Genomic DNA, 23,532 nt, shown 5'->3' with positions numbered 1-23,532 from the left:
GACCAAAATCCTCATGATCAGGCCAAGGTTATCTGTAAGAAGTGCGCAAAGACCTTTAGCCAAGGGAAAAATCTGAAAAATTTGAATACCAGTTGCATGCTTAGACATTTAACCAGCATGCACTTGCAAGCGTGGACACAACACCAAACCTCAAGTGCCACATGTGCAACTGATCACAACGAAGGTAGTCAGCAACGCTACATTGTTTCCCCCACTGTAAGCCCACCGGTTAGCACAGCAGCAAATGTTGAGGTGTCGTTGCAAGACCACAGCAGTCAGGGAATCCCACTGTTATATCAACGAAAGACTGATTCTAGGCCATCAGAAAGAACACCAACTCCATCACCATCATCAACCCTCTCTCAGTCCGCCCTGTCCACCGCTACTTCCACCATATGCAGCTCTCAAGTCCAGCTCACCCTCCCAGACACTATGAGTAGGTCAAGAAAGTACTCAGTCTCTCATCCGCGTACACTGGGTTTGAACGCAAATAATTGCCAAACTAATCTCGTTTGAGATGATGCCCTTTCGGTTGGTGGAAAGCACAGCTTTCCGCGAACTCATGGCCTATGCAGTACCACGCTATGACCTACCCAGTCGCCACTTCTTCTCTCGCAAAGCCATCCCAGCCCTCCACCTCATGTGAAAGACCGCATTGTCCATACACTCAAGCAGTCAGTGAGCGGAAAGGTGCACCTCACAACTGATGCATGGTCCAGTCGGCATGGCCAGGGCCGTTACGTGTCCATCACTGCACACTGGGTTAATGTGGTGGATGCAGGGTCCACAGGGGACAGCGGTGGTGGGACAGTGCTGCCTAGCCCACGGTATAGGAAACAGTTGGCTATAGGCGTTCGACCCTCCTCCTCCTCCAGAAGCGAAAGCTCGTCCACAGAGCGCAGTCGTACGAGCACTCCATCTGCAGCTGCCACTGTTGCACACGATGTGTCCCCCTATCGAGCAGCTAGTGGAAAGCGTCAGCAGGCTGTGTTGCAGATGATGTGTTTGGGCGACAGACACACCGCCGAGGTGCTGGCCGAGTACTTTCAGCGACAAACTGAGTCATGGCTGGGCAGTGTACATCTTGAGGCAGGCAAGGTAGTTAGTGATAACGGCCGTAATTTTGTGGCAGCCATAGCCCTTTCAAAACTCAGCCACATACCTTGCTTGGCTCACACCTTGAACCTGGTGGTGCAGTGCTTCCTCAAAAATTATCCGGAGTTAACAGCCCTGCTCCAGAAGGTGCGAAGACTGTGCGCGCACATCCGCCGGTCCCCTGTACACTCCATTTGTATGCAGAAGCTGCAGCGATTGCTCCACCTTCCCAACCACCGCCTCATTATCGACATTGCAACAAGGTGGAACTCCACCCTGCACATGGTGGAGCGGCTGTGCGAGCAGAGGCAGGCCATAATACATTTGTGGGAGGATACAAGGCCAGGCACTTTGAGAGGAGACATGGAGTTGACAGGTGTGCAGTGGTCGATGCTGAAAGACCTTTGTAAAGTCCTTCAGTGTTTTGAGGAATGCACACGGCTGGTAAGCGCAGACGACGCCATCCTAAGCATGAGCATCCCACTTATGCGTCTGCTCATGCAAACTTTGACGCACCTTAAGGAGCAGGCTTCTGCAGCCAATGTTGATGAGGAGGAAGAGGAGGAGGGAATCCTTGATGACATTCAGCCATTGTCTGCTCAGGGACCTCTCCTGGACGAGGTGGAGGAAGAAGAGGAGGAGGAGGATGATGATGGGGATGATTACTTAGGGGAGGAGGATGCATCTCGTGGGGCAAGTGAAAATATTGGCGTGGCAAGGTCTGGTACAGGGTTTGTGCGTGACTGGAGGGATGTGGATTCCCCTTTGACTATTGGGCCACTAAACTGGACAACTGGCCTGAATTGGCCCAATATGCCTTACAGGAGCTCGCTTGCCCAGCTGCAAGTGTGCTAGCGGAAAGAGTCTTCAGTGCAGCTGGATCAATCCTGACAGAAAAAAGGACCCGTCTGTCAACCCAAAATGTGGATGATCTAACCTTCATTAAAATGAACCACGCATGGGTTTCCAAGGATTTTGTCCCACCTTCCCCTGATGACACATAGGGTGACAGAAAAATGGCTTGCTTTGGTCCACCTCTTCCTGGTACTTCACATATTTTGCCTTTTGCATCAGCTGAATGTCCAACATCAACATATGCCACTTTCTAAAACTCCCTAACTGTGCTGCCTCCCCCCCATGGCCGGGGTCACCACCTAGCGCACGACACCGTGCGAGTGCCGTTGCCCTGGACAGGTGGGTAGGCCGACTCTAGGGCGCGGGCACTGGCACAGGGTCCCTCATAGTGCAATCAAGTGTCTCTGACGGTGGTGGTGCACACCCGCCGTCAGACACACTGCTGTACTATGAGGGGCCCAGTGCCAGTACCGACACCCACGAGTGGGCCCCCCTTGCTTGGGCAGGGCCCCAGCATTTGCAATCTTTACCTCTCCCTGCTCCACCGCTGTGTAATCTGGGTCGTCAAATCCATACTGTGCCTGACACCGTCTGAGCCTGCCTCCTGATGTATAGATATATATTTTGAATGTGTACGCTATCCATACATGTTATCCGGGGAAACGGTACCCTTTCTAACCTTTGTGCAATCACGTGCAATCCATACTGGGCCTAACACCGTCTGAGCCTGCCTCCTGAGACATATATTTTGAATGTGTACGCTATCCATACATGTTATCTGGGGATACGGTACCCTTTCTAACCTTTGTGCAATCACGTGCAATCCATACTGGGCATTACACCGTCTGAGCCTGCCTCCTGAGACATATATTTTGAATGTGTACGCTATCCATACATGTTATCCGGGGATACGGTACCCTTTCAAACCTTTGTGCAATCACGTGCAATCCATACTGGGCCTAACACCGTCTGAGCCTGCCTCCTGAGACATATATTTTGAATGTGTATGCTATCCATACATGTTATCTGGGGATACGGTACCCTTTCTAACCTTTGTGCAATCACGTGCAATCCATACTGGGCCTAACACCGTCTGAGCCTGCCTCCTGAGACATATATTTTGAATGTGTACGCTATCCATACATGTTATCTGGGGATAAGGTACCCTTTCTAACCTTTGTGCAATCACGTGCAATCCATACTGGGCCTAACACCGTCTGAGCCTGCCTCCTGAGACATATATTTTGAATGTGTACGCTATCCATACATGTTATCTGGGGATACGGTACCCTTTCTAACCTTTGTGCAATCACGTGCAATCCATACTGGGCCTGACACCGTCTAAGCCTGCCTCCTGAGACATATATTTTGAATGTGTACGCTATCCATACATGTTATCTGGGGATACGGTACCCTTTCTAACCTTTGTGCAATCACGTGCAATCCATACTGGGCCTAACACCGTCTGAGCCTGCCTCCTGAGACATATATTTTGAATGTGTACGCTATCCATACATGTTATCCGGGGATTCGTTACCCTTTCTAACCTTTGTGCAATCACGTGCAATCCACACTGGGCCTAACACCGTCTGAGCCTGCCTCCTGAGACATATATTTTGAATGTGTACGCTATCCATACATGTTATCCGGGGATACGGTACCCTTTCTAACCTTTGTGCAATCACGTGCAATCCATACTGGGCCTAACACCGTCTGAGCCTGCCTCCTGAGACATATATTTTGAATGTGTACGCTATCCATACATGTTATCTGGGGATACGGTACCCTTTCTAACCTTTGTGCAATCACGTGCAATCCATACTGGGCCTAACACCGTCTGAGCCTGCCTCTTGAGACATATTTTGAATGTGTACGCTATCCATACATGTTATCTGGGGATACGGTACCCTTTCTAACCTTTGTGCAATCACGTGCAATCCATACTGGGCCTAACACCGTCTGAGCCTGCCTCCTGAGACATATATTTTGAATGTGTACGCTATCCATACATGTTATCTGGGGATACGGTACCCTTTCTAACCTTTGTGCAATCACGTGCAATCCATACTGGGCCTGACACCGTCTGAGCCTGCCTCCTGAGACATATATTTTGAATGTGTACGCTATCCATACATGTTATCTGGGGATACGGTACCCTTTCTAACCTTTGTGCAATCACGTGCAATCCATACTGGGCCTGACACCGTCTGAGCCTGCCTCCTGAGACATATATTTTGAATGTGTACGCTATCCATACATGTTATCTGGGGATACGGTACCCTTTCTAACCTTTGTGCAATCACGTGCAATCCATACTGGGCCTGACACCGTCTGAGCCTGCCTCTTGAGACATATTTTGAATGTGTACACTATCCATACATGTTATCTGGGGATACGGTACCCTTTCTAACCTTTGTGCAATCACGTGCAATCCATACTGGGCCTAACACCGTCTGAGCCTGCCTCCTGAGACATATATTTTGAATGTGTACGCTATCCATACATGTTATCTGGGGATACGGTACCCTTTCTAACCTTTGTGCAATCACGTGCAATCCATACTGGGCCTGACACCGTCTGAGCCTGCCTCCTGAGACATATATTTTGAATGTGTACGCTATCCATACATGTTATCTGGGGATACGGTACCCTTTCTAACCTTTGTGCAATCACGTGCAATCCATACTGGGCCTAACACCGTCTGAGCCTGCCTCCTGAGACATATATTTTGAATGTGTACGCTATCCATACATGCTATCCGGGGATACGGTACCCTTTCAAACCTTTGTGCAATCACGTGCAATCCATACTGGGCCTAACACCGTCTGAGCCTGCCTCCTGAGACATATATTTTGAATGTGTATGCTATCCATACATGTTATCTGGGGATACGGTACCCTTTCTAACCTTTGTTCAATCACGTGCAATCCATACTGGGCCTAACACCGTCTGAGCCTGCCTCCTGAGACATATATTTTGAATGTGTACGCTATCCATACATGTTATCTGGGGATAAGGTACCCTTTCTAACCTTTGTGCAATCACGTGCAATCCATACTGGGCCTAACACCGTCTGAGCCTGCCTCCTGAGACATATATTTTGAATGTGTACGCTATCCATACATGTTATCTGGGGATACGGTACCCTTTCTAACCTTTGTGCAATCACGTGCAATCCATACTGGGCCTGACACCGTCTAAGCCTGCCTCCTGAGACATATATTTTGAATGTGTACGCTATCCATACATGTTATCTGGGGATACGGTACCCTTTCTAACCTTTGTGCAATCACGTGCAATCCATACTGGGCCTAACACCGTCTGAGCCTGCCTCCTGAGACATATATTTTGAATGTGTACGCTATCCATACATGTTATCCGGGGATTCGGTACCCTTTCTAACCTTTGTGCAATCACGTGCAATCCATACTGGGCCTAACACCGTCTGAGCCTGCCTCCTGAGACATATATTTTGAATGTGTACGCTATCCATACATGTTATCCGGGGATACGGTACCCTTTCTAACCTTTGTGCAATCACGTGCAATCCATACTGGGCCTAACACCGTCTGAGCCTGCCTCCTGAGACATATATTTTGAATGTGTACGCTATCCATACATGTTATCTGGGGATACGGTACCCTTTCTAACCTTTGTGCAATCACGTGCAATCCATACTGGGCCTAACACCGTCTGAGCCTGCCTCTTGAGACATATTTTGAATGTGTACGCTATCCATACATGTTATCTGGGGATACGGTACCCTTTCTAACCTTTGTGCAATCACGTGCAATCCATACTGGGCCTAACACCGTCTGAGCCTGCCTCCTGAGACATATATTTTGAATGTGTACGCTATCCATACATGTTATCCGGGGATACGGTACCCTTTCTAACCTTTGTGCAATCACGTGCAATCCATACTGGGCCTGACACCGTCTGAGCCTGCCTCCTGAGACATATATTTTGAATGTGTACGCTATCAATACATGTTATCTGGGGATACGGTACCTTTTCTAACCTTTGTGCAATCACGTGCAATCCATACTGGGCCTAACACCATCTGAGCCTGCCTCCTGAGACATATATTTTGAATGTGTACGCTATCCATACATGTTATCTGGGGATACGGTACCCTTTCTAACCTTTGTGCAATCACGTGCAATCCATACTGGGCCTGACACCGTCTGAGCCTGCCTCCTGAGACATATATTTTGAATGTGTACGCTATCCATACATGTTATCCGGGGATACGGTACCCTTTCTAACCTTTGTGCAATCACGTGTAATCCATACTGGGCGTGAGAACGGCTGGCGAGCTGTTAAGCAAGCTACAGCACCTGTGGTTTGCACACGTAAGTTTTTAATTTTTTCAGGAATGACGGTTAGGCCTAATTCCGGAACTGCGGTTGACCTGCACTTACTGGGAAATCATTGTTCGCGGGTAATAATTGTAATCAGTGATCCCCATCACTAACGTTGTTCAGCGGGTTATCTGCACCTGTAAGTGACAAACGCTGGCCTTTTCAGTGTAGCGCACATGCAGCCACGGACATGTAAGGGCATGACACACCAGTTATTGGCCAATCTCATGTGCCAGAGCCTCACGTGTCCCTCTAGTAAGCCGGACTCGGACCGCGGGGCATGACGGAGTCTCGTTCGTTAACGAAATTAAGCTTGCAATGTGTGCATCTGTTCTGTAGCTGGCATGGTTGAGGTTTCCCAGGTGGAGTCGAATTTAACCGTAGGCTCCACTCCTGGTGGTGCCCTTCTGGACATTCCTTTAAGGTTCAGCTTTGCAACCATACTGCCCATGTAAAACAAACACTTTGCCTTCATGAACGCTGTTTGGAGGGTCATGACTCGTGGGAATAACGCCGCCCTATCAGTTAACCTGCTAGAGAGATCCTTCGTTGCTCCCAAGCATGACATCACACTGCCTAGGAAGAAGGTAATGCCACTGTGGCGACCGTACTCCTGGGGGCGACACAAGTGCACTGATGCCCAGCCACTGCTCGATGAATCTGCTGGTACATTGACCCAGACCAATACATTCCCCTCGCACGCTACACGACCTGAATCTGACCCTGATGAAACTCAGGTTACCCTTCCCATATACAGTTCCATCTTACACGGTGACAAAGAGGAAGCTGCAGATGAAAGTGCAGGTTCGGCCCACCCGCCATCAGACACACCACCATACTATCAGGGGCCCTGTGCCAGTGCCGTTGCCAACGAGTGGGCCCCCCCTGCTTGCCCAGGATCACAGCACTTGCAAAGTTGAAATACTGTGCAGTGAGATGGAAGATGGGGACGACGAGGAGTCCAGACAAGTACAGGGATTCCCTAGCGAGGAGACTTATTTGATTTTTTTCAATGTTGGGACAGCAATTTTTGGGGAGCACTATACTCTGGAGAATGATAGATGGGGCCCACCATACACTGGAACATTCCAAAGGTGGACATCAGACACTGGAGCAGCATTTACAGGGCCCATTATACACTAGAGCATTAGAAATGGGGCCCATTATGTTTGGAGCATTATTTGGGCCCATAAGACAGTGGAGCTTCTTCCATGGGGACCAACATATCCTGTAGCATTATGTGGAGCTCATCATATACTGTTTCAAACATTATATGGGACCAATGATTCTGTATGGAGAAATAGATGGGCCTCGTCATGAGATGTAAAAACTGAGGTATTTTTCATTGTACTATACCACTATTTCTCTGCCGTATCGGAGCATGATGAGTTGTGGTATGTGTTAAAGGGGCACTCCTTCGCCCAGGGCACATGAAAACCTGCAGCCAGCCCTCCCCCCCACAGTCTGTAGCCAAATAACCCCCATTTTTCAGTGCGTAACTTGTATTATGAAGTTAATTAAGGTTGACAAGCTTAAGTAAGAAGAATTGATGCTTTTGGCATTCAAATGGGCACTGTTGGTGTGTTTCCTGTCCTCCTCTCACTGCCGACTTTTATTCCCCATTGACTTACATTGGGTTTCGTGTTTCGGGACGACCCCGACTTTTCCCTATAATCGGACGATCTTGCTCGACCCGACTTTTGGAAAAGTCGGGTTTCACGAAATGAAACGCGACCCTAAAAAAACAAAAGTCGCTCAACTCTAGTAATGACCAAGAATCCCTGCACAGGTTCATAGTCCTGTTCACAGCGCAGTGTTTTACTTGGACAAAAACTTTGAACCTTCTTGAAAAGGGTAAAGTAATATATATTAGCAAAGTAGGCCAAGTGGTATAAAAATGGGACAACTATTCATGTTTCAATCTTTGAGCCGAAACCTGTCTCAAAAATGAAATTAAGCAGTATGAAAACTTAAGGAAATATTACTGGATGTTTCCCATGATATTGATATCTGTTATGATTGAGTCACCGTAGGAGGCAAAAATAGAAATGCTAGCTAAGTCCAGAAAACCAGAGAAAGTTGGCAGCTATCGGATTGCAGACCCCTGAACCTATCAACACAACTAGCAGTAGCCGTGGGGGACTCCTACGATGCCCTAGGCCCCCTCGATCACAGCCGGAGGACTACATAGCCTAAAGACAGAAAGGGAAATCTAAACTGCCCCAGAGCAGACCCCAAAGCAAAAGGCAGCCCCCCACATATAATGACGGTGAAGCAAGAAGAAAGAACAAAACACAGACAGAAAGATAGACTGAGCAAAGATTGGGCCCGAGCTAACTAGGATAGGAAAGGACAGGAAGGCTGCTGTCTGCAATCCGTGAAAAACCCTATGAAAATAAGAGCCAACAAACTGACAGTAAAAAAAGCCCTGAAGACGCTAGGCTTCATAAAAGGCTATGTCAGTACTCAGGAATATTCTGAAGACAGAGCAACAGGCAAAAGGAGATTCAGCTCACCCCAGCAGGGAATGGCAGAATCCAGAAAAGCAAGAAAAACAAAACACTAATGCAAAAAGGCAAAAAAAATATCTTAGCTTTAGATGAGCAGGAATCAGACTGGTTTCCTAGAAGTCCACAGAGAAATCACCCGCAGGCCAGAAGGGAGTCGGCAGCCTTATATCCAGTCATTAACTCCACTCAGCCAGTCATCATCATCAGCCCCAGGTGTTTGACAATCAGGCTCACTACCTATCTTCACCAGAAGAGGGAGTTCGTCGGGCCTCAGTAGTGAAGGGGAAAATGAACTCACAACAGATATCATTCTCTGAATTTAGGAACCTCTGATCAGACTTGTATCGGTTGCCTATAATGCTCTACACCAAATTTCTTTCAGCAATCAAAAGTCAGTTAAACTCATACCACAAGATATGGCATTCCCAAAACCCTGTCTGATGACAAATGCACATATAGCACATATACACTCACTGGCCACTTTATTAGGTACACCTGTCCAACTGTGTGTTAAGACTTAATTTCTAATCAGCCAATCACATGGCGGCAACTCAGTGCATTTAGGCATGTAGACATGGTCAAGACAATCTCCTGCAGTTCAAACCGAGCATCAGTATGGGGAAGAAAGGTGATTTGAGTGCCTTTGAACATGGCATGATTGTTGGTGCCAGAAGGGCTGGTCTGAGAATTTCAGAAACTGCTGATCTACTGGGATTTTCACGCACAACCATCTCTAGGGTTTACAGAGAATGGTCCGAAAAAGAAAAAAAAACCAGTGAGCGGCAGTTCTGTGGCCGGAAATGCCTTGTTGATGCCAGAGGTCAGAGGAGAATGGGCAGACTGGTTTGAGCTGATAGAAAGGCAACAGTGACTCAAATTGCCACCCGTTACAACCAAGGTAGGCAGAAGAGCATCTCTGAACGCACAGTGCGTCGAACTTTGAGGCAGATGGGCTACAGCAGCAGAAGACCACACTGGGTACCACTCCTCTCAGCTAAGAACAGGAAACTGAGGCTACAATTTGCACAAGCTCATCGAAATTGGACAGTAGAAGATTGGAAAAACGTTGCCTGGTCTGATGAGTCTCGATTTCTGCTGCGACATTCGGATGGTAGGGTCAGAATTTGGCGTAAACAACATGAAAGCATGGATCCATCCTGCCTTGTATCAACGGTTCAGGCTGGTGGTGGTGGTGTCATGGTGTGGGGAATTTTTTCTTGGCACTCTTTGGGCCCCTTGGTACCAATTGAGCATCGTTGCAACGCCACAGCCTACCTGAGTATTGTTGCTGACCATGTCCATCCCTTTATGACCACAATGTACCCAACATCTGATGGCTACTTTCAGCAGGATAATGCGCCATGTCATAAAGCTCGAATCATCTCAGATTGGTTTCTTGAACATGACAATGAGTTCACTGTACTCAAATGGCCTCCTCAGTCACCAGATCTCAATCCAATAGAGCATCTTTGGGATGAGGTGGAACGGGAGATTCGCATCAGGGATGTGCAGCCGACAAATCTGCGCCAACTGTGTGATGCCATCATGTCAATATGGTCCAAAATCTCTGAGGAATGCTTCCAGCACCTTGTTGAATCTCTGCCACGAAGAATTGAGGCAGTTCTGAAGGCAAAAGGGGGTCCAACCCCTTACTAGCATGGTGTACCTAATAAAGTGGCCAGTGAGTGTAGCAGGATGCAGCAGGCCTGAAATAATAAAGCAAGGAGCAGCAAAGGTGCAAACAACTGATAAAACAACCTCCCCACACCTACGAGACCATGGAGGGGTTGGTTGCCTAGTAGAAAAAATGCACATAGATAAGGCTTGCATAGGATGCCAGTCACACAGGCAAGTGTGATGCAAAGTGTCTGGCTTGCAACCTATTAATGATGCCCATAGTATTATCAGGCGGCTTGCTCCAGCACTATAATATGCAACACACATTGACAAACACCCAAATAGACCAAGCCAACAGAAAGAGGCCCGGCTGCATCCTGCAAAAACTGATATGGTAAGTGCAAAAATTAATGCATACAATGAGTACATTAAATGAGGTATTGGTTAATATTTTGGCCAAAATAGATTGAGCCTGCAAGCCATGTCAAGGCTCCTCATATTAGCAGGTCCCTAACACTAATATCAAAACAGCTAACACAGAAAAAATTCAAAAAAACTCATACCACAAGATATAGCCTTCCCAAAACCCTGTCTGATGACAAATGCACATATAGCAGGATGCAGCAGGCCTCCTCTAATAAAGACAAGGAGCAGCACAGGTGCAAACTACTGATAAAACAACCACCCCACACCAACTAGACAATGGAGGGGTTGGTTGCCTAGTAGAAAAAATGCACATAGCTAAGGCTTGCATAGGACTCCAGTCACACAGGCAAGTGTGATACAAAGTGTCTGGCTTGCAACCTATTAATGACGCCCATAGTATTATCAGGCGGGCTGCTCCAGCACTATAAAATGCAACACACAGTGACAAACGCCCAAATAGACCAAGCCAACAAAAAGAGGCCTGGCTGCATCCTGCAAAAACTGATAAAAGTGTGTTGTGAGTTCATTTTCCCCTTCACCGTCGATGTCTGATGAACTACCTCTTCTGCTGAAGTAAGGTAGTGAGGCTGATTACCAAACACCTGATCTTGTAGATGATGACTGGGTAACAGGAACTTCTGACTGGATATAAGGCAGCCGACGCCCTTCTGAGTCGCTGGTGATTTCTCTGCTCGATTCTTAGAGACCAAACTGATTCCTGCTTCCCAAAGATAAGTTTTTGCTCCGCTGTTGAACATATTAGTTTTGTTTTGTTTACCTTGTTTTTTGGAGTTCAGCCATCCCCGGTCGGGGGTGTGCTGAGTTCCATTTTTGTCTCTGATCAGTTTGTCTCTTTGCTCTGTCTTCAGAATTTACCTGAGTGCTGATATAGTCATTTTGAAGTCCTAGCGACTTCAGGGCCTGATTTTCCTATCAGACGGTTGGGATATGTTTTGGTAGGGTTTTTTACGGATTGCAGACAGCAGCTTTTCTATCCTGTCCTTTTTAGTTAGCTTGGGCCCCATCGTTTGCTACACCTATATTTCTATCTGTGTTAGTGTTTTCATCTTGCTTCATCGTCATTATTTGTTGGGGGCTGCCTATTGCTTTGAGGTCTGCTCTGGGGCAGTTTAGATTTCCCCTTTCTTTCTTTAGGCCTATTTAGTTCTCCGGCTGTGATCGAGGGGTCTAGGGTATCGTAGGAACCCCCCACGGCTACTGTTAGTTGTTGTGGATAGAATCAGGGGTCTGCAATCCGATAGCTACCAACCTCTCCGGTTTTCTGGACTTAGCTTGTATTTTTGTTTTTTCCTCCTTCGGTGACTCATTCATAACAGAATCACCAGCCATACCGCAGATCCTAGGGTACTCTGTTGTGAGTTCATTTTCCCCTTCGTCACTGAGGTCTTGTGAACTCCCTATTCTGGTAAAGGAAAGTAATGAGCCTGATTATCAGGCACCTGAGTCTAATGAGGATGACTGGCTGAGTGGAGTCACGGACTGGATATAAGGCTGCCGACGCCCTTCTGCCCTGCGGGTGATTTCTCTGTGGACTTCTAGGACACCAGTCTGATTCCTGCTCCCCTAAAGCTAAGTTTTTTGCTTTGCCTGTTGCATTTGTGTTTTGTTTTTGTTTTCCTTGCTTTTCTGGATTCTGCCATTCCCTGCTGGGGTGAGCTGAATCTCCTTTTGCCTGTTGCTCTGTCTTCAGAATATTCCTGAGTACTGACATAGCTTTTTGAAGCCTAGCGTCTTCAGGGCCTTTTTCACTGTCAGTCTGTTGGCTCTTATTTTCATAGGGTTTTTCACGGATTGCAGACAGCAGCCTTCCTGTCCTTTCCTATGTAGTTAGCTTGGGCCCCGCCTTTGCTCAGTCTATCTTTCTGTCTGTGTTAGTGTTTTCATCTTGCTTCACAGTCATTATATGTTGGGGGCTGCCTATTGCTTTGGGGTCTGCTCTGGGGCAGTTTAGATTTCCCCTTTCTTTCTTTAGGCCTATTTAATTCTCCGGCTGTGATCGAGGGGTCTAGGGCATCGTAGGAACCCCCCACGGCTACTGCTAGTTGTGTTGATAAGTTCAGGGGTCTGCAATCCGATAGCTGCCAACTTCTCTTGTTTTCTGGACTTAGCTAGCATTTCTGTTTTTGCCCCCCACGGTGACTCAATCATAACAGTACTCAACAGGAAGGAATTGTAAAAAAAAAAGCCTAACTCGTCGGGGAGCTCCGCGCAGCAGGCTAAAATTGTCATCTCTTTGCTGCCCGGCGATCCCCAGGATTGGGCGTTTTCTTTGAAACCTGATGATCCTATTCTTACTAATGTAAATGCATTTTTTCAAGCCTTGGGGTTGTTGTATGATGAACCTAATGCTATTGATCAGGCTGAAAAGGCCCTGTTGGCATTGAGCCAGGGTCGGGATTCTGCAGAGTTGTACTGTCAAAAATTCCGAAAGTGGGCGGTCCTTACTACCTGGAATGATGGTGCCTTGGCAGCTCTCTTTCAGAAGGGTTTGTCAGAAACCGTAAAAGATACTATGGTGGGATTTCCTGTTCCCTCTGGTCTTGACGATTCTATGTCATTAGCCATTCAGGTTGATCGGCATTTGCGTGAACGCAAAACCGCACGAGAGGTGTTGCCACCTGTTGAACAAATGTCTGAACCTATGCAATGTGATAGAGTTTTGTCTAGGGTGCAACGTCAGGAGTTCAGAAGGCCTAATAAGCTGTGTTTCTTCTGTGGTGATGCCTCGCATATTATTTCTGTCTGCCCTAAATGAGAGAAACGTTTTGCACACACATTTGCTGTGGGTGGTGTTCAACCTAAGTTTCTTCTGGCAATTGCTCTGATCTGCTCCCTGTCCACATTTTCCGCTAAAACTTTTGTGGATTCGGGAGCAGCTCTGAACCTGATAGACTTGGATTTTACTAAATGTTGTGGACTTCCTATGACACCTCTGCGGATGCCTATCCCTTTGAGGGGTATTGATGCTACTCCTTTGGCGAAGAATAAACCTCAGTTTTGGACCCAGGTGGTAATGCGGGTCGCCCCAGACCATCAAGAGAATTGCAGATTTTTGGTGTTGCATAATTTGCATGATACCATTGTTCTGGGGTTTCCCTGGTTGCAAATCCATAATCCAGTTTTGGATTGGAAATCTGTGTCTGTGGTGAGTTGGGGTTGTCGGTGTGCCCTTAGTGATACTCCTGTTTTCTCCACCTCTCCCCAGTCGCATGATGTTCCTGACTATTTGGCTGATTTTTGTGATGTATTTAGTGAGAATGAGTCTGCGTCTTTGCCTCCTCATAGGAGTTATGACTGTGCAATTGTGCTGAGCCCTGGGTGTAAATTTTCCAAGGGTCGACTTTTCAATTTATCTGTACCCAAGCATGAGGCTATACGATCCTATATTAAGGAGTCGTTGGAGAAGGGTCATATTAGATCATTCTCTTCTCCCTTAGGTGCTGGGGGTTTTTACGTGGCTAATAAAGTAGGGTCATTAAGGCCTTGTATTGACTATCGTTCCCTCAACAAAATTACTGTTAAATATCAGTATCCTTTACCCCTGATTTCGGATCTATTCTCCAGAGTTAAAGGTGCTTGCTGTTTTGCAAAGCTTGACCTCAGGGGGGCATATAATCTTATTCGCATTAAGAATGGGGATGAATGGAAGACGGCATTTAATACTCCGGAGAGACATTTTGAGTACCTGGTGATGCCTTTTGGGCTCACTAATGCCCCTTCTTTCTTCCAGTGCTTCATGAATGATATTTTCCAAGACTTGGTGGATAAATTTTTGATCATCTATCTGGATGATATTTTGATCTTTTCCAAGGATTGGGACTCTCATGTGGAACATGTTCGGACGGTGTTCTGGATTTTGAGGGAGAATTCCCTGTATGTCAAGGGATCGAAATGCCTTTTTGGTGTACAGAGGATTTCATTTTTGGGATTTATTTTGTCTCTGTCAACTATTGAAATGGACCCGGCCAAGGTACAGGCCATTTATGATTGGGTTCAGCCCACTTCTTTGAAGGCCCTCCAGAAGTTTTTGGGTTTTGCTAATTTTTATCGTAAATTTATAGCTAATTTTTCTGGTATTACCAAACCATTGACTGATTTGAATAAGAAGGGTGCTGATGTGCTGAATTGGTCTCCGGAGGCTGTTTCTTCCTTTCAGGAGCTGAAGCCAAGGTTCACTTCTGCTCCGGTTTTGCGGCAACCTGATGTCTCACTCCCGTTTCAGGTAGAGGTGGACGCTTCTGAGATTGGTGCAGGAGCTGTTTTGTCCCAAAAAGATCCTGTAACATCTAAAATGAATCCCTGTGCTTTCTTTTCCCGAAAGTTCTCCCCATCCGAACGTAACTATGATGTGGGGGATCGGGAACTGTTAGCCATGAAATGGGCATTTGAGGAGTGGAGACATTGGTTTGAGGGGGCTAAATAGCAAGTCATGGTCCTAACTGACTACAAGAATTTGATTTACCTGGAGTCGGCCAAACGCTTGAATTCTAGACAGGCTAGGTGGGCCTTGTTTTTCGCACGTTTTGATTTTGTGATCTCTTTTCTTCTGGGCACTAAGAATGTCAAGGCAGACGCCCTCTCTAGGAGTTTCTTTGCTGATTCTCCTGTTGTGACCAAGCCTGCTATCATCCTAGGTGAGGAGGTAGTTCTTTCTGCCATCTCGCCCGATTTGACACGTGCTCTGGAAGAGTTTCAGGAGGACAAACCTGAGCGTTGTCCCATTGGAAAATTCTATGTTCCTGACCAGTGGAGGAAGAGAGTGATGTCTGAAGTTCATTGCTCTGCATTGGCTGGTCATCCAGGTATTTTTGGTACTAGAGATTTAGTGAGTCGGTCATTTTGGTGGCCCGCCTTGGCTCGTGATGTCAGGAATTTTCTGCAGTCCTGTGGGACTTGCTCTCGGTCTAAACCTTGCTCTCGCTCTAGTTGGTTGTTGATGCCTTTGCCGGTGCCCAGGAGGCTATGGACCTATATTTCAATGGATTTTATCTCTGATATGCCTGTCTATCAGAGAATGACTGTTATTTGGGTGATTTGTGATAGATTCTTTAAGATTGTCCATCTTGTACCACTCCCTAAGTTGCCATCTTCCTCAGACTTGGTGCCCTTGTTTTTGCAACAGGTGGTTGGCTTGCACGGGATTCCTGAGAACATTGTATCTGACAGAGGAATTCAGTTTGTGTCTAGATTTTGGAGGACTTTCTGTTCCAAGCTGGGAATTCAGTTGTCCTTCTCCTCTGCGTTTCACCCTCAGACCAATGGGCAGACGGAGAGAACAAACCAGACTTTGGAGTCGTATTTGAGATGTTTTATTTCTGCTGATCAGGATGATTGGGTTTCATTTTTGCCCTATGCCGAATTTGCTTTAAATAATAGAGCTAGTTCTGCCACTTTGATGTCACCTTTTTTTGTAACTTTGGGTTTCATCCTCGATTCTCTTCAGGGCAGGTGGAGCCTTCTGCCTGCCCAGGTGTTGACACTGTGGTGGAGAGAATGCACAAGATCTGGGACCAAGTGGTGGATAAGTTGTCTGTCTCCCAGGAAAAGGCCCAGCGGTTTTCCAACCGGCATAGGACCATTGGTCCCCAGTTTAAGGTGGGTGATATGGTTTGGTTGTCATCAAAGAATATCGCTATGACGGTGGCTTGTCCAAAGTTTAAACCTAGATTTATTGGAGCTTACAAGATTTTGGAGATTCTTAATCCAGTCTCTTTTCGATTGGCTCTTCCTGTTACATTTAAGATCCATAACGTGTTTCATAAGTCTCTGTTAAAGAGGTTTGTTGAGCCAGTAGTTCCTGTGGTGGCACCTCCTGACCCGGTATTGGTTGAAGGTAATGTGGAATATGAGGTTGAGAAGATACTGGATTCTCGCGTGGCTAGACGTAGACTCCAGTATTTGGTTAAATGGAAGGGTTATGGCCAGGAGGATAATTCTTGGGTCCCTGCACCCGATATTCCTGCTGAAAGATTGGTTTGTGCCTTTCATCGGGCCCATCCTGATCGCCCTGGTGGTGTGGATGAGGGTTCGGTGACCCCTCCTGAAGGGGGCTTACTGTTGTGAGTTCATTTTACCCTTCACGTCAATGTCTGATGAACTCCCTCTTCTGGTGAAGGAAGGTAGTGAGGCTGATTACCAAACACCTGATCTTGTAGATGATGACTGGGTAACAGGAACTTCTGACTGGATATAAGGCAGCCGACGCCCTTCTGAGTAGCTGGTGATTTCTTTGCTGGATTCTTGGAGACCAGTCTGATTCCTGCTTCCCAAAGATAAGTTTTTGCTCTGCTATTGAACTTATTAGTTTTGTTTTGTTTACCTTGTTTTTTGGAGTTCAGCCATCCCCGGTCGGGGGTGTGCTGAGTTCCATTTTTGTCTCTGATAAGTTTGTCTCTTTGCTCTGTCTTCAGAATTTACCTGAGTGCTGATATAGTCATTTTGAAGTCCTAGCGACTTCAGGGCCTGTTTTTCCTATCAGACAGTTGGGACATTTTTTGGTAGGGTTTTTTACGGATTGCAGACAGCAGCTTTTCTATCCTGTCCTTTTTAGTTAGCTTGGGCCCCATCGTTTGCTCAACCTATCTTTCTATCTGTGTGAGTGTTTTCTGTTATGATTGAGTAACCGTAGGAGGCAAAAACAGAAATGCTAGCTAAGTCCAGAAAACCAGAGAGGTTGGCAGCTATCGGATTGCAGACCCCTGAACCTATCAACACAACTAGCAGTAGCTGTGGGGGGTTCCTACGATGCCCTAGACCCCTCGATCACAGCCGGAGAATTAAATAGCCTAAAGACAGAAAGGGAAATCTAAACTGCCCCAGAGCAGACCCCAAAGCAAAAGGCAGCCCCCCACATATAATGACGGTGAAGCAAGAAGAAAGAACACAACACAGACAGAAAGATAGACTGAGCAAAGACGGGGCCCAAGCTAACTAGATAGGAAAGGACAGGAAGGCTGCTGTCTGCAATCCGTGAAAAACCCTATGAAAATAAGAGTCAACAGACTGACAGTGAAAAAGACCCTGAAGACGCTAGGCTTCAAAAAGACTATGTCAGTACTCAGGAATATTCTGAAGACAGAGCAACCGGCAAAAGGAGAATCCGCTCACCCCAGCAGGGAATGGCAGAATCCAGAAAAGCAAGGCAAACAAAAACAAAACACAAATGCTAAAAGGCAAAGCAGAAAACTTAGCTTTAGAGGAGCAGGAATCAGACTGGTTTCCTAGAAGTCCACAGAGAAATCACCCGCAGGGCAGAAAGGCGTCGGCAGCCTTATATCCAGTCCGTGACTTCACTCAGCCAGTCATCATCATTAGGCTCAGGTGCCTGATAATCAGGCTCATTACCTTCCTTTACCAGAATAGGGAGTTCACCAGACCTCAGTGACAAAGGGGAAATGAACTCACAACAGTACCTCCCCCTTGAGGAGGGGTCACCGAACCCTCAACCATGCCACCAGGGCGATCAGGGTGAGCCCGATGAAAGGCACGCACCAATCTTTTGGCATGAATATCAGAGGCAGAGACCCAGGAATTATCCTCCTGACCATAACCCTTCCACTTAACCAAATACTGGAGTCTCCGTCTAGCCAGACGGGAATCCAGTATTTTCTCTACCTCATATTCCATGTTACCTTCAACCAATACAGGGTCCGGAGGTGCCACCCCAGGAACAACTGGTTCAACAAACCTCTTCAACAAGGACTTATGGAACACATTATGGATTTTAAATGTGACAAGGAGAGCCAAACGAAAAGAGACCGGATTAATAATCTCCAAAATCTTGTAAGGTCCAATAAATCTAGGCTTAAACTTAGGAGAAGCCACCTTCATAGCAATATTTTTTGATGATAACCACACCATATCACCAATCTTAAACTGGGGACCAATGGTCCTATGTCGATTGGAAAACCGCTGGGCCTTTTCCTGGGAGAGGTAACTTATCCACCACTTGGTCCCAGATTTGGTGCATTCTCTCCACCACAGTGTCAACACCTGGGCAGGCAGAAGGCTCCACCTGCCCTGAAGAAAATTGAGGATGAAACCCAAAGTTCCAAAAAAAGGTGACATCAAAGTGGCAGAACTAGCTCTATTATTTAAAGCAAATTCGGCCAAGGGCAAAAATGAAACCCAATCATCCTGATCAGCGGAAATAAAACATCTCAAATACGACTCCAAGGTCTGGTTTCTTCTCTCTGTCTGCCCATTGGTCTGAGGGTGAAAAGCAGAGGAGAAGGACAACTGAATTCCCAGCTTGGAACAGAAAGTCCTCCAAAATCTAGACACAAACTGAACTCCTCTGTCAGATACAATGTTCTCAGGAATCCCGTGCAAGCGAACCACCTGTTGCAAAAACAGGGGCACCAACTCAGAGGAAGACGGCAACTTAGGGAGTGGTACAAGATGAACCATCTTAGAGAACCTATCACAAATCACCCAAATGACAGTCATTCTTTGAGAGACCGGCATATCAGAGATGAAATCCATTGAAATATGGGTCCATGGCCTCCTGGGGACCGGCAAAGGCATCAACAACCCACTAGAGCAAGAACAAGATTTAGACCGGGAGCAAGTCCCACAGGACTGCACAAAATTCCTGACATCATGCAACAAGGTGGGCCACCAAAAAGAGCGACTCACCAGATCTCTAGTACCAAAAATACCTGGATGACCAGCCAATGCAGAGCAATGAACTTCAGACATCACTCTCTTCTTCCACTGGTCAGGAACATACAACTTTCCACTGGGACAACGCTCAGGTTTGTCCTCTTGGAACTCTTGCAGAGCAAGTCTCAAATCGGGCGAGATGGCAGAAAGAACTACCCCTTCGCCTAAGATGGTAGCAGGCTTGGTCAACACAGGAGAATCAGCAAAGAAGCTCCTAGAGAGGGCGTCTGCCTTGACATTCTTAGTTCCAGGAAGAAAAGAGACCACAAAATCAAAACGTTTAAAAAACAAGGCCCACCTAGCCTGTCTAGGGTTCAAGCGTTTAGCCGACTCTAGGTAAATCAAATTCTTGTGGTCAGTGAGGACCACAACTTGATGTTTAGCTCCCTCCAACCAATGTCTCCACTCCTCAAATGCCCATTTCATGGCCAACAGTTCCCGATTCCCCACATCATAGTTACGTTCAGATGGAGAGAACTTTCGGGAAAAGAAAGCACAGGGATTCATTTTAGATGTTACAGGATCCTTTTGGGACAAAACAGCTCCTGCACCAATCTCAGAAGCATCCACCTCCACCTGGAACGGGAGTGAGACATCAGGTTGCCGTAAAACCGGGGCGGAGGTAAATCTTCGCTTCAGCTCCTGAAAGGAAGCAACAGCCTCCGGAGACCAATTCAACACATCAGCACCCTTCTTAGTCAGATCAGCCAATGGCTTGGCAATACTAGAAAATTTTGCTATAAATTTCCGATAAAAATTAGCAAAACCCAAAAACTTCTGGATGGCCTTCAAAGAAGTGGGCTGAACCCAATCATAAATGGCCTGTACCTTGGCCGGGTCCATTTCAATAGTTAATGGAGACAAAATAAATCCCAAAAATGAAATCCTCTGTACTCCAAAAAGGCATTTTGATCCTTTGACATACAGGGAATTCTCCCTCAAGATCTGGAACACAGTCCGAATATGTTCCACATGAGAATCCAAATCCTTGGAGAAGATCAAAATATCATCCAGATAGATAATCAAAAATTTATCGACAAAGACTCGGAAAATATCGTTCATGAAGCACTGGAAGACAGAAGGGGCATTAGTGACCCCAAAAGGCATCACCAGGTACTCAAAATGTCCCTCCGGAGTATTAAACGCCGTCTTCCATTCATCCCCCTGCTTAATGCGGATAAGATTATACGCCCCCTGAGGTCAAGCTTGGTAAACCAGCAAGCACCTTTAACTCTAGAGAATAGATCCGAAATCAGGGGTAACGGATACTGATATTTAATAGTAATTTTGTTGAGGTCACGATAATCAATACAAGGCATTAAAGAACCATCCTTTTTGGCCACAAAAAAAAACCCAGCACCTAAGGGTGAAGAGGATGATCTAATATGACCCTTCTCCAATGACTCCTTAATATAGGATCGTATAGCCTCGTGCTCGGGTACAGATAAATTGAAGAGCCGACCCTTGGGAAATTTACACCCCGGGCTCAGTTCAATTGCACAGTCATAACTCCTATGAGGAGGCAAGGACGCAGACTCATTCTCACTAAATACATCATAAAAGTCGGCTAAATAGTCAGGAACATCATGCGACTGAGGAGCGGTGGAAAAAACCGGAGCCTCACTACAGGCACACCGACAACCCCAGCTCACCACAGACACAGATTTCCAATCCAAGACTGGATTATGAATTTGCAACCAGGGAAACCCCAGAACAATGGCATCATGCAGACCATGTAACACCAAAAATCTGCAATTTTCTTGATGGTCTGGGGCGACCCGCATGACCACCTGGGTCCAAAACTGAGGTTTATTTTTCGCCAAAGGAGTAGCATCAATCCCCCTCCAAGGGATAGGCGTCTTCAGAGGTGTCATCGGAAATCCACAACGTTTAGCAAAATCCAAGTTCATTAGGTTTAGCTCTGCTCCCGAATCCACAAAAGCCTTGGCGGAAAATGTGGACAGGGAGCAGATCAGAGTAATTGCCAGAAGAAACTTAGGTTGAACACCACCAGCAGAAAACGTGTGTGCCAAGCGTTTCTCTCGTTTAGGACAAACAGAAATAATATGCGAGGCATCTCCACAGAAAAACACAGCTTATTACGCCTTCTGAACTCCTGACGTTGTGCCTTAGACAAAACTCTATCACATTGCATAGGTTCAGACGTCTGTTCTACCGGTCGCAACACCTCTCGTGCAATCCTGCGTTCACGTAAACGCCGATCAACCTGAATGGCTAATGACATAGAATCGTCCAGACCAGAGGGAACAGGAAATCTCACCATAGTATCTTTTACGGCTTCTGACAAACCCTTCCGAAAGAGAGCAGCCAAGGCATTATCATTCCAGGTAGTAAGGACCGCCCACTTTTGGAACTTTTGACAGTACAACTCTGCAGAATCTCGACCCTGGTTCAATACCAACAGGGTCTTTTCAGCCTGATCAATAGCATTAGGCTCGTCATACAACAACCCCAAGGCTTGAAAGAATGCGTTCACATTAGTCAGAATAGGATCATCTATTTTCAAAGAAAACGCCCAATCCTGGGGATCGCCACGCAGCAAAGAGATGACAATTTTAACCAGCTGCGCGGAGCTCCCTGACGAGTTAGGCTTCAAGGCAAAAAATAATTTACAATTATTTTTGAAACTCAAAAATTTAGATCGATCCCCAAAAAATACGTCAGGTGTAGGGATCTTTGGTTCAACAGCATGCGAACGAGCAAGGTAGGCGGAAATTCCCCGCACTTCCGCAGCGAGCTGCTCCACACAATTAGACAATTGCTTTATCTCCATTGAGAGCAAAAAAAATTCCCCCTACAGCCTCAGAGATATGCTATTGAGTACCCTAGGATCTGCGGTATGGCGGTTGATTCTGTTATGATTGAGTAACCGTAGGAGGCAAAAACAGAAATGCTAGCTAAGTCCAGAAAACCAGAGAGGTTGGCAGCTATCGGATTGCAGACCCCTGAACCTATCAACACAACTAGCAGTAGCCATGGGGGGTTCCTACGATGCCCTAGACCCCTCGATCACAGCTGGAGAATTAAATAGCCTAAAGACAGAAAGGGAAATCTAAACTGTCCCAGAGCAGACCCCAAAGCAAAAGGCAGCCCCCCACATATAATGACGGTGAAGCAAGAAGAAAGAACACAACACAGACAGAAAGATAGACTGAGCAAAGACGGGGCCCAAGCTAACTAGATAGGAAAGGACAGGAAGGCTGCTGTCTGCAATCCGTGAAAAACCCTATGAAAATAAGAGCCAACAGACTGACAGTGAAAAAGACCCTGAAGACGCTAGGCTTCAAAAAGACTATGTCAGTACTCAGGAATATTCTGAAGACAGAGCAACCGGCAAAAGGAGAATCAGCTCACCCCAGCAGGGAATGGCAGAATCCAGAAAAGCAAGGCAAACAAAAACAAAACACAAATGCTAAAAGGCAAAGCAGAAAACTTAGCTTTAGAGGAGCAGGAATCAGACTGGTTTCCTAGAAGTCCACAGAGAAATCACCCGCAGGGCAGAAGGGCGTCGGCAGCCTTATATCCAGTCCGTGACTCCACTCAGCCAGTCATCATCATTAGGCTCAGGTGCCTGATAATCAGGCTCATTACCTTCCTTTACCAGAATAGGGAGTTCACCAGACCTCAGTGACAAAGGGGAAAATGAACTCACAACAGTTTTCATCTTGCTTCACCGTCATTATTTGTTGGGGGCTGCCTATTGCTTTGTGGTCTGCTCTGGGGCAGTTTAGATTTCCCCTTTCCTTCTTTAGGCCTATTTAGTTCTCCGGCTGTGATCGAGGGGTCTAGGGCATCGTAGGAACCCCCCACTGCTACTGTTAGTTGTTGTGGATAGAATCAAGGGTCTGCAATCCGATAGTTACCAACCTCTTCGGTTTTCTGGACTTATCTTGTATTTTTGTTTTTTCCTCCTTCGTTGACTCATTCATAACATAAGTGCAAAAAATTAATGCATACAA

This window comes from Dendrobates tinctorius, unplaced genomic scaffold, assembly GCF_039654945.1.
Source record: "Dendrobates tinctorius isolate UK_male_01 unplaced genomic scaffold, ASM3965494v1 ptg000151l, whole genome shotgun sequence".
Classification (NCBI taxonomy): Eukaryota; Metazoa; Chordata; class Amphibia; order Anura; family Dendrobatidae; genus Dendrobates; species Dendrobates tinctorius.
Note: the sequence above shows the minus strand (reverse complement) of the source record.